The following is an 11,699-nucleotide window of genomic DNA, read 5'->3' on the forward strand; positions in this document are numbered from 1 at the left end:
GAAATGCAGTGAGAATAAATGAAGGGAGAGGAAAAAAAACCACGCAAGTGTGACAGAAAAAGAGAATGAGAAGTGCAAGCTCTGCTAGTGTGAAAAACAGCAAGGAAACCACACATCTTCACAGACACAACACCAATCACGAATATGGTAGATGAGGAAAGTTTTTCCTATCTCTGCTAAAAAAAAAAAAAAAAAAAAATATTTGGTCAGGTCATGGCCACAGAGAGTGGTAAATCACCTCCCCTCTGCTATAACCATTCAACCAGCCACCCATTCCTGTGGCATTAGAGAAGCCACAGTATTCTCCGGAGCCTTATTACATGGAACATTATGATGAACCACCCTTACCTGGGGAATAATTCCTCAATACCTGCTACAAACCTCAACTACTCTTCACAAATGTGTGTGTGTTTGTGTTTACTCAACCTGAATGACTTGGGGAAAACAAGGCTGTAAATTCCACAGTTGATAAGCAGTAATAACAGTGTTGTTGTTGCCGTGTGTTTTCCATTCTTCGGTCACACCGACACTCTCACTGGCTGCTCGGTTTGTAAGCATACTGTGCATACCAGCTTTGCTTTCAGCAGGTGGACAGTGTGGCTTGTGAAAATATACAACACGCTTTATTGCTACTAGACTGGGCTTGCTCAATGAAATGTGGCAGGAATATTCTCGGTTGCTGGATTTTGTAGGAGGACTGAAAGTGGCAATGAAAGGGGGTTGCAAGACGGAGAAAAAAAAAAAAAAAAAAGAGTCACAGAATCACATAGTGAAAGAGTCAGAGTTGGGCTATAAATACCAGCTTTGAGGTTTGCCTCCAGAAAATTACCTCTCACTGTCTTGGTTGCTTCCTCTGCCAAGATGATATGAAACTTTAACACAGTGGCAGCTCATTAAATAGAAAACAGCACAAAGTACAAGACCAAGCAAGCCTGCTCCCTGCCAGCACCACAACTAATGCTTACTGAATTCAAGAAGAAGGAGCTGTCAAGTCGAGCATGCCGGGGGTATGCATTTGTCTTTGCTTATGACTGCTTTGTGTTTATTAAATGTTTTGCATATGCCAGCACATTTTACGTGTTTGTTTGTACTGTACGCCCATGTGCCAGTTTAGAGGCCACGAGGTGGATACCTGTCTTAAGGTCAGGATAACTATGTATGATAGTTATGTAAGCATTAGGACAATGATTAATGATTCCCATGATTAACCTCAACAGGAGCTGCTCAAAAGTCTTACCAGCAAACAAACAGATGCCTCTTTATTATTAAGCTTCATACTGTGGTCACAGAAGGAATAGGCTTGTGATTTGTTGGGTTTTTTCGCAGCTCAACTTGTTTTATGCTGCTCTCAGTAGTTTCATAAAGACAATAATGTACATATGCTCTCTTGCATCAGAATCTTATTTAACTTAGAAAACATTGTCAGCTGTCTTGTGTAGCAGGCCAGACACTAATGGTGAAATAAGGCAAATCAAAATCTGCCATTTAGATCAATAAAGAAGCAGATGTTCCTACAGTTTATTACACAGATTTATTAAGAGTCACCATTCATGTAAAACTTCACTGATCGCTTTCTGTTTATACCAACATGTCATGTAAGCAGTATAGTGCTGTTCAGTAAACAGACCAACCGGTTACAGTTATGTTTTGTGCATCCATTAACTATTGTTCGACAGGTAAAAAGGACTAAAAAATAAGCAGGATCTTTAACTTCAATGCCACCATCAAGCTGTCAAAATCAGAAGATTCAGAATTAGAAGGAACTGCATCACAGTTACATCACAACTTTGCAGGCTTAGACAAATGAGCTAATGAGCTGTGCTATAGTACCCTCAAGGTTACTTTGACACCATCTCCCACTGTATATAAAAACACATACACACCAAATGTCAGTCGGTGATTCAATGACTGTCAGCAGTGTAAGCAATAACACAGGCCCTGAAAGAGATACAGAAAATGAATGCTGTGCTTAGCTGTGTGAACAAAACCCACGCTCATGTAAGGACAGGGAGCTCGAAAGAAACCTAACTGACAGCCTCCTTTCTGTAAAGCTGTACATATGACATTAAAGATGTAGAAATATCAACAGCTCCATAGAGTAAAGAGAAAGCAGAAAGGTAGCGTGAATGTGTTTCTGTCTAGAGGATAAATTAGCTTCTTTTACTTGTTTTATTGGAATACTGAGATCTACTCTCCCATTTACTTCAGCTATAACCTGCAGCTATTCACTATACATCATGTCAAACTTATTGAAATAATGGGAATACTACAAATTACAACAGCTCTTTCACTATCAAGAGACTAGCAAGAAGGGATGATGTAATGTTTTGGCCAGCTTATTTGCCCCAGTTTTTTTTTTTTATTCTTTAGATATTCAGTGCCTTAATTAAAATAAATAAGGCTATGCCAGAAATTATACATTGTAATTAAATAGGTCACAACTTTTTATTTTGTTTATACTTCTCTGCAGATTTTTTGTTTAATCAAAGTTCTAAAAGAAAAAATCTAACAATAAAAGTAGACAGTACACTCTTGAACTTCATTGACTGTATCCAAGTTGATATTAAGTCCAGACAGCAAACAAATGACCTAAGCTTACTACACTAAGCCATGGCCCCAGCATAGGGGCAGGCAGCACATGTTAGTGCTATTTACACAGCCTTAACTGAGAGCTTTATAAGTGCTGTGGGGCCTAAGTCCTGTTACATAATGAGTAGGGCTGTCTAATGTTGCTTCGGAGCAGGAAAAAGGAAACATTGTAGGTTGGGTGTCCTGCATATTCTCTGTCAGCTTCCATGTGATGCCCATCTCCTTCTCTCCACGTCTCTCCAATTAGCTGACATGGAACAGAGGGAGGAAAGGAGGCCCCCCCCACCAAAACACGGCACATTGAACATTCCCCTGGATCCCTGCCAAGACTCACAGGCAGCAGCTCACCAGTTTCAGCTTCACTTACCCCATCCCCCTGCTTCCATCCCGGCCTGCCTTACCCCTGGTGGGGCCCCTAAACCTCAGTGCACTCCAATGGCACACAAGTTGGACAAGGAGAAAGGGGTTATACAGACCCCTCGCAACACCAAAACAACTCTTCATTAACAACTCTCCTGTACCATTTCAGACAAAAGCCCAGTGTATGACATAACCTGTGTCCAACCGGTGTTTAACTCTGTAAACAAAAGCACAGGTCACAAGCAAATCCCTGCCCTTCGCTGACAACAAAACTTTAAACCCTCTTCTGATAAACTATGCGCTGCCGCACCACTTCATCTCAAGTGAATGAAGCTTATAGCCTTCCACACTTGCAATAAGGAAGTGTATAATTTACGGTTGACAGCACTGGAAGATAAGATTATGACTATCACAACATGAGATCCCTGTCTCATACCAAACCAGATCAGTGTCAGAACTGTGATGATCCCTGGCAGACCACACAAACCTTGAATGAATAAACCTCACAGAGTCAATCACAGAATAGAGATTTGTTAAACAACAGATATGACCACAAACATTTAGATCACCCCCCCAAAATTAAAATGATAGAAAACCTGTCAAAAATATCATCATCATCATCACACTTTGAAGTGCTAATGACAAACTGACACTGTTTGCTTTCAGGGCGATGTCCATCCAACTGAGGATGCTATTTCTGGCTTCGGGGCTACCTATCATTACTACTGCCAACAGTCAACATACACTCCCCCCCTTTGCCGATTCACACACCCATACAAACGCTCCTTATCTGGTACAATGGCCAACGCCAAACTCTACTGTCTGGCAAGTCTTTATCCTGCCCCCACCCATAGAGCAAAAGAAGAGGGTAATGGCTTTTGGCAGCCTCCCATTGAATCCAGCTGATTCTACTGTCAATGCTCCCCTACTGGACCAGCACCCTGCGGCGGTGTTAAGTGTGTTATCTATCTTGACTGTACCAGTTGTTTGAAAAGCCCCATAATCACAGGTTCAGTAACAACCACGGTCAAGCCTGGGCTAAGGTCACTGACGAGAAAAAGGGATAGACAACACAAGCCACTTTTCCAAAACACGACTAAGTGGGATTTACCAGGGTAAACACTATTTTTTTTTTTGTTAAAATTGTTAAAATTAAACGTTGAAATGTGATACAATTACATTTCAAAGTAGTAGAGCTAATGAGTGTATAGTGGATATAGTGGCATATGAAAAACAGGCCCACTGTAGTTAGCCTGACTGGGACTAATGATAGCAACCTGAGGACTGAACTAGATTTTTTTTTTTATCTGTCCAACAAGCCTTGGGTTTCCTTTTAAACAAATGATCCTGCCTCTTAAGTGATAAGGGGCTGCAGATGGAGTTACTGCCAGGGTTTGCCCTCATAGCTTTGTTACAATACACTCCAATCAAAACAATGTGTAGATGCCAACAGCCTACAGCCTGGTTGGATCGAGAGCCAACATGGGTTATGGGTTTCCTGCTAGTATGCTGCCAAAATGGCAAAAGTAGTAATGTAATTCCATGAGTCTGGGCCCAGTGAGAGAGCGAATTTTCACTGTGGGTCTTTTTGAAATGGGTAAAACAAACATTCATTCACCTTGAGATTATGATTATTTATATTTCTGCAGTTTCTGTGTCTAGATTTACATATGTTGAGACAGATTAATCAAGTAAGCATTTTTATCTTTATACACCCAGCTTGGCCCAGTGCTGTTTAGATGATCAACTTTGCTGTGGCAGAAGTACTAACCGTATGCTAAAGCAGTTGTGTCTGGGAAGGGTACACCTAACTTAAGGGCTTTCTTTCTTCCAATACTCTAGTTTCAAATACACATCAGGTCGCACTTGCAACACTTCACAGCCACCCCCTCAGTATGTGCTTGCCATCTTTTTGGAAAGATGTGAGAGCGTATGAAAGGAAAGACCTTTGACCTCCGGTGAGAACAGGGTCCTCTGTGTGTGTGTGTGTGTTTGTAAGTCATCTGCGTGTCTATGCAGAAGGCAGCTCACAACCTGACTAACAACTGCAGGGCATTAACCAGCTGCCAGGGCTTTGGGCTCGACATACATGGTCACACACTCCCACAGCAAAAATGACAAGCATTTCACGTGTGTACGCCAGCCGATTCAGACAAACACACAACATTTGCGACAACATGCTCACATTCCAAGACGTACACACAAACGGGCACGGCGTCGTACACACATACGTGTATCAGCTGTACGCAGAAATCAATGTGTGCCACTGCTGCTCACGCACATTTTTCATTTCAGCACCTCATTCGTGTGTGATGATATAGATAAGACAGTGATGACAGAGATGTCAGAGGGGGGGAAAGGGAAAAGGGGGTTTGAAATTGAACGGGAAATTATGTACTTCAATTATGACATGCAGAGGTGATATTAAAAGCTATACTCCAGTGCCTGGGGACAGGATGCAGGACGGGGGGATGCAATGGAAGACGACAGTTCAATCACAATCCCCAGCTTTCGCACCGAGCTGGGAGGGGGGATCAAAAAAAAGGAAGAGAGACAGGATAGCTATATTTAATAATGTACTTGGAATTAGTGTAGTGGAATGTACGATAGTGTGCAAGATCCATGATGTGATACAGCCACTGAGTGAACCAAAGACCAAGATAGAGCGACAATCAGGACAGCAGGATAAAACGTAGGACTGTCACACTGCAGCTAAAATGTGCAAACAAAAACATAGAACAAAAACCATGCAGTCCTGCTAAACTGTCAGCCATCAACCTATAAACAGCACTGTGTTTTTTTTTTAAAGCCTCTGTCCACAGCATTATCTTCTAATAACTGGAAACACATTGAAAATGGCATGCCACTGTTTGCAGTCAGTTCAAGAAATCATCATATTACAAGCTCACATGTACAGAGTGCGTTCCTGTGCACTCAGCCAATCATGAATGAGCTATGATATAACACAAAAGTTGCCTATATTTTCATGCCAAGCCCGTTCAGATACACACCAAACTTAATCACAATTAACATCCAAAGGCAGCACAAGGTGGATTAGTCAAGGTTTTCTCAGTAATCCGGTGTCACATTAGGTGAGATTCCCAATGTTGCAGGGGACCCCCACAGAAAACATTGTGGGTTTTTATGGGGATATACAACATTAATAATCTGAAGCATACCCTAAATAGAGGTAGCACAAATGAGCAGAAATGCTTGTTGATGGGTGTTTTGAGGATGGGATCATTAACTTTGCTCGCTGTTGTATTACAGTAACGTTACTGGGTGCAATTGGGATGCAGCATAGAGACGAGCATTAATGGAGAAGAAGAAAAAAAAAAAACAACATACCACATGAAAAAAGGGCTTTTCATTAGAAACCTTACCTTGCGTTAACCACAGCTTTGGCAGCTTTCAGTGAAGAGTCGGTGCATGGCAGAAACCTTGTGCAGAAAAAGCATTGTCCGCTGTCTTTTCTGAAGTTACCCGTAAAGAGATGGAGCACAGGTTCAGTCGCACACTCGGCTGCAGGAGCAGCCTGGTGACAAAATACCGAGGTAAACAACGGCTACTCAGCCAGATAAACACACAGCGAGTACGGTAATTTATGCTCTCAGCAAAAAAATAAAAAAATACACATGAAATTACCCTCGCCAAAAACTGTTTGTTAAAACGTCACGATATAATGGAGGCGGGGAGGGGAAACGAAGCACCACTAACAACAAAAACAAAACAAAAAAAAGCCAAACAAAAAACACCAATAAAAAGGACTTAAAAGCAGCTAAATCGTGTAAGTTACTGTGAGCTGGTTGTGTTAAGTCGTCGAGGCTCTGCAGAGCAAAGAAATCACGCAGCTTTCGTCCAACAGTCGCCGACGACTTCTCGCGTCTTAGAGCAAGCCGACCGCAGCCAGCCAACTTGTTTTAAAGTGCAAAAGAAATGTTTGTTTTGTTTCTGTTTGTTTGTTGTTGTTGTTTTTTTGTTGTTGTTTTTTTAGGTCGCCAGCTGAACGACTAGCGACGGGCTGGCTACCGCGAATGCAAAGTGAGAAACGACTCCGGGGAAATACATTCTGTGAGGATCCAGACGGCGGAGCGGACGGTCGTGGTAGGCGTTCAGTCGGCTCCCGTTGACAGCGCTCTCGCAGCCATTTTGTTCAAACTAACAACACCGCAGTCTCGCTCTCCTCCTCCGAGGGAGCACACAGACCAGGAAGTCGCTCCGGATACGTCACCCGCGACCAATCAAAACGCCGCACGCTGACTCCGCCCCTCCGGCGTCGCCCACCCCGGTCTCCGAAAGTGCGAGCGGCCGCTGAGTGACGGTCGGACGGACGGACTGGGGGGAGGCAGCAGGCTCCTATTTCCAAGGTAGTGTGGGCTTTAAAACGACACAAACGTGACGCCGATGGACACGGTGGCAGCATGATGTTGTAGCCTACTCTTAGAGAAACACAAAGCATATGATGAACTCATAATATAGTAAGGCAGTGTAATAGATACTTCACTCAAGCTATTCTAATCAATACAATAAAGATGCAGATTAAACAGATTCGTCCCTCAACTCTTCAGTTTCCTGCCAGCTCCATAGAGCTGTTCAGCATCTTCTAACTCATCGATTTGCTTCCAGGGATCACATCTTTATTGGTATGGTTTCACTCTCACCACTTGCATGAGGAAAACCTCCACATATAGCAGCTGCTGATGAGCTCTGATAAGCTCACGGTACACCAGGCTGTGCTACCTGCCCAGCAGCACAATGGCACTGACTGAAAGAGGTAGATATAATAATGATAATATTTTAAAACAGAGCTCAGAGGAGACTGAATAAAAAGAAACCTTAATAAAATACCTTAAAGCAGTACCCAAATAAATATATGTAGTCGTTTTTTACTACTTGCTTTTAGTGATATCCCTACTTGAGCTATTGGGAACGTGCATCATAGACTTTATTTAGCAGACTTAAAGGTGTCTGAAAGGGCCCACTGCAAGTTTCTACCCAAGATGACCTTTGTCAAGAATTTCCTGATCACATGATGTCCAAAAGCATTGGGTGATAACTCCAGACTATTCTCAACATGATGGATGAGGTTGCCCCGGTGCCCCCTGAACCGCGTCTGCAGCCATCTTAGAGAAAGAAACCGTGGCCCCTGTCCATTCTTATGGAAATGACTGCTCAATGCACAGAGAAACACACACACACAGGCAGACGCACTGTGCGGTGGGAACAGGTCAAGGCTGCGGTCCACAAATGGGGAAGGCTGACCAGTGAGAACTCTCTCAGCAAGTCTCGGGGCTCTATACATCACTGGGCGAGACTGCAAATGAGAAAGCCAGGGGCCCCGGCCAAGAGTGTTTTTTCTTTTTTCTTTTCTCCTTTTCAAGGCAAGATGCCCAGAGCTATTAAAACAGCAAGCTCCAAGTGAATGGAGAAAGCAGATGTTCCATACTCAGGGTTAAGAGAGGTGAGAGCAAGGGGAATGCCTTCAGAAACGCCTTAAGGGAAATGTAGTTCACTGATTACAGACTATTAAACTATATGTAGGAATTTGCTGCTTATTAATTTCAATTTGTGTCAGATATATTTGATGACTGAGTGATTTGCATGCAAATTACACAGGATGTATATAAGTATGTACAAGTTCTAAATCTAAAGCTCCTTTGGTTATTAAAGGTGGGGATATGAATCTATGCACACGACAGGATTTGAAATAACAAAAGTGGCTTGACAAGATCTTAGCCATCAAAGGTGAGACCTGCCTGTATGTGTGTGTGTGTTTGTGTGTGTGTGGATTAACATGGGGGGAAGAAGAAATAAGACAGTATGCGTGTGTGTATGCGTGTGCGTACATCCTTCCTTATACACATCCGCTCTCCATCTCATCACCTCTCTTCTTTTAGGTGTCTCTGAGATGTTTCTTTGACTCTGCCAATTTCCCTAATTGCTTTCACATTTAAGCAGACTGCTGACAGAAGCGAGCCAATGGGAAAGGTCCGCCTGACATTCTGATAAGAAACAGCCCAGACACGAGCTGTAGAACTGCAGCAGAGGCAATCGCTCACTCCTTCCCTTCTCAGACAATGCCTTTCTCTTGTTCTTGCTCTTGCCATTCTGTGTTTCTCGTCTCCCCTCTCAATTTTTCCCCCCCTGGTTTGCTCTTCTGACTTTTGTTTTAATTTCAGTCCAATCATGAGCTGCGTTCCGCATAAGGTTTTAATTTCAAGCCTGCTGCCGGAGTCTGCCAGACTCATACGCAAACATGCACAGATTCACACAAGACTTCATGTGCATACAACAAAGCACAGATTTTTATGCATACCATACAGGCATTCACTAACCTTTTACAAATACAGATACTCACACTTATATGTTACTTGACGACATGCATATTTAATGCTACTACATGTTTCCCATGGAAGAATGTACCTGCCTATCTAACAGCTTTCATTAATGATCACACACATTCATTAAAGGCAGACACATAATGAGACATGAAAGAATCCCACTAGACTATATTTTCTTGCTTTAGAAGTGTAGTTCTGATAGATCAGCTACGTTTATAGGATCATCAAATGAATTTTTAGCACTCAAAATCAATTCTTTGCTTTACTCTAAAATACAAAGCACCACTCTAAATGCGTCATCTTAACATTTAATCTAAGGGTATTAGCCAAACAAACATGATCTGAGGGGTAGCCAAACATTTCATGACAGTCCAAAAGCAGATCTTGATTCTAAATCGTCATTCCCTAGATACTGCATTTGTGAAGAAGACTTTTATAGTTCGCTGTGTGATGCTGAATGACTGATGAGTTGGGGGCGTCAGTATTTTGGTATTGATTATGAATACACAATCCCCCTCCAGAGTCTGGACTTTATGCATGTGAGTAATCAAAATGCAGACAGCGAGCTACTGCTGTTTCGCTCAAAGTGACATTTCCAAAGGCATGACTTGACATATGCAAAAGGACCGTCATGATGATAATTCTTACAGAGGAAGGATTCATATTAAAACATCTCCTAACTGCACATAAAAGAAGAACGCAAGTCTCCCAGGCCAGCTACTTCAAGGCAAAATTTGCAAGTGTAAGCGGTGTGGTTGAGCTGAAACATTCATTGTGAGTTTTTCTCACTCTGATTAGCAATGTGATTGAAGTGCCTATCCATTAAATAACAGTGCAGAGTGGTAAAACCATGCTGAGTTGCTCATTGCTCATCTCCAAGGTCTGCAGCATTGCAATGAAAGATAAGACAGAGTGAAAGCTGCTGAAGGCATGGTAGTCCATAAGAGGAAGAGGGAGCCTTTTCATTAACTTTCATTAAGACTAAAGAGTGAATTAGCCTGAGTAGAAAAGGTGTGAACATAAAAGCTGTTAGGTAAGGAAATATATACCAACACAACCCCATGCACTAAAACACATACATGTAACCATGGGTGCAGTTGCTGTTGATCAGTTACTGTGCACACTCTATTCATACATTCATAGAAGGACACAGATACACAATTAGAATATATCCTGCTCAAAAATGCAGCGCAGACCTTGGCAACAAAACCATTCTAACCCTCCATATACGGCTGTGTATTTTGTGTAATACATAATATATTATGGGGGAAGCACTATAGCAGGAAGGAGCAGACTGTGTGATGACTGGTAAAGCGGTGGGAAAGGGGATATGCAGCCTCTTTGTAGTTTTTTATAGGGGTGTTATTTGGTATATGGGTGTACACACGTTGGTGAGTGCATCTCTACAGTATAGGTGTGTGTATTTATGTATGTCCATATATGTGTGCTGCATGGATGGAGGAAGGCAGAGCAGAGTGGAGCATTGCAGTGCAGTAGGACAGCGTTTCTGTGCTGTGGTAATTTCCCCTGAGACAAGCGAGCAGGTAAAGGCCAGCAAGTGAGGGAGGGAAGGAGGGAGGGGATAGAGGAAGGCTGGGATAGAGGCAGGGAGGGAGAGCGACAGCAAGCGAGTGTGTCAGAGAATAATGAGAAATGATATAGCAGTGGTGGAAAAGAGGCCGGCAGATTTGCCCAATCAAATGCACACACGTGCTGCATTAACAGCATCTCAAGGTTGAATTTAGTGGCTCTCATTGTCAACACATTAACATTAATGCTTCTATTTTCATTTCAAATGCCTTATCTTGTTAATGATGTTTCTGAACTGAGTCATTGTTTTTGTAATGAATTCATCTATTAATTACAAGTGCGCCGTTTCCTGATGACCTTGCTTTATTTTGTTACAAGCTGCAGACCTTAATATTAGCATACATTAAGCCCTGCTTATCTTTCATCCCCAATAGCTAATACATCAAATTATCACCCCACAAAAAAATGCGCAACCAGAGTAATGGTTTGTATACTGAGGCTTGTGTGTATGTGTGTGCTTGTGTGTTTGTGGGTGAGCACCCTCACTTATTAGCCCCTACCCCCTCCCTACTTGCAAACTCATTACCAGGGTATAAGACCTGCGTGGATTTTATGGTGTTTTGGGAACTGACTGGTTAATCAGATTTATTGCACACTTAAGCTTAATTGATTTCCTTTATGGATTTAAATGAATAATTAAGTGCTAACAAGCCCAGTTTCTGTTTTATCATTCTGAAATGATGATAGTGACCCACAGAGGGGGGAGGTTGTAGAAGTGTCAATCAAAAAATGTGTATCACAGGTTCCACTTTTTGGCATTATTCAGAACAGATTATAATAATGACGTGTGAACTGTTTCACTTGCCTGTCACTCAAAAC

General features: G+C 42.3%; 1 protein-coding gene across 2 annotated transcripts in view; it reads right to left on the minus strand.

Annotated features, from left to right (window-relative positions):
- tnrc6c2 (trinucleotide repeat containing adaptor 6C2) overlaps positions 1 to 7,124 on the minus strand; it is a 49,735-nt gene extending 42,611 nt beyond the window's left edge. Inside the window, exon 1 of one of the 2 annotated variants that reach the window (XM_026360671.1) lies at positions 6,333 to 7,124. The gene's annotated coding sequence lies outside the window, so the exon portion shown is untranslated. The remainder of the gene's footprint in view (positions 1 to 6,332) is intronic. The other variant, XM_026360672.1, reaches the window with a different exon arrangement.
- Positions 7,125 to 11,699: the final 4,575 nt, after the last annotated feature.

This window comes from Anabas testudineus, chromosome 1 (assembly GCF_900324465.2).
Source record: "Anabas testudineus chromosome 1, fAnaTes1.2, whole genome shotgun sequence".
NCBI classification, from domain to species: Eukaryota; Metazoa; Chordata; class Actinopteri; order Anabantiformes; family Anabantidae; genus Anabas; species Anabas testudineus.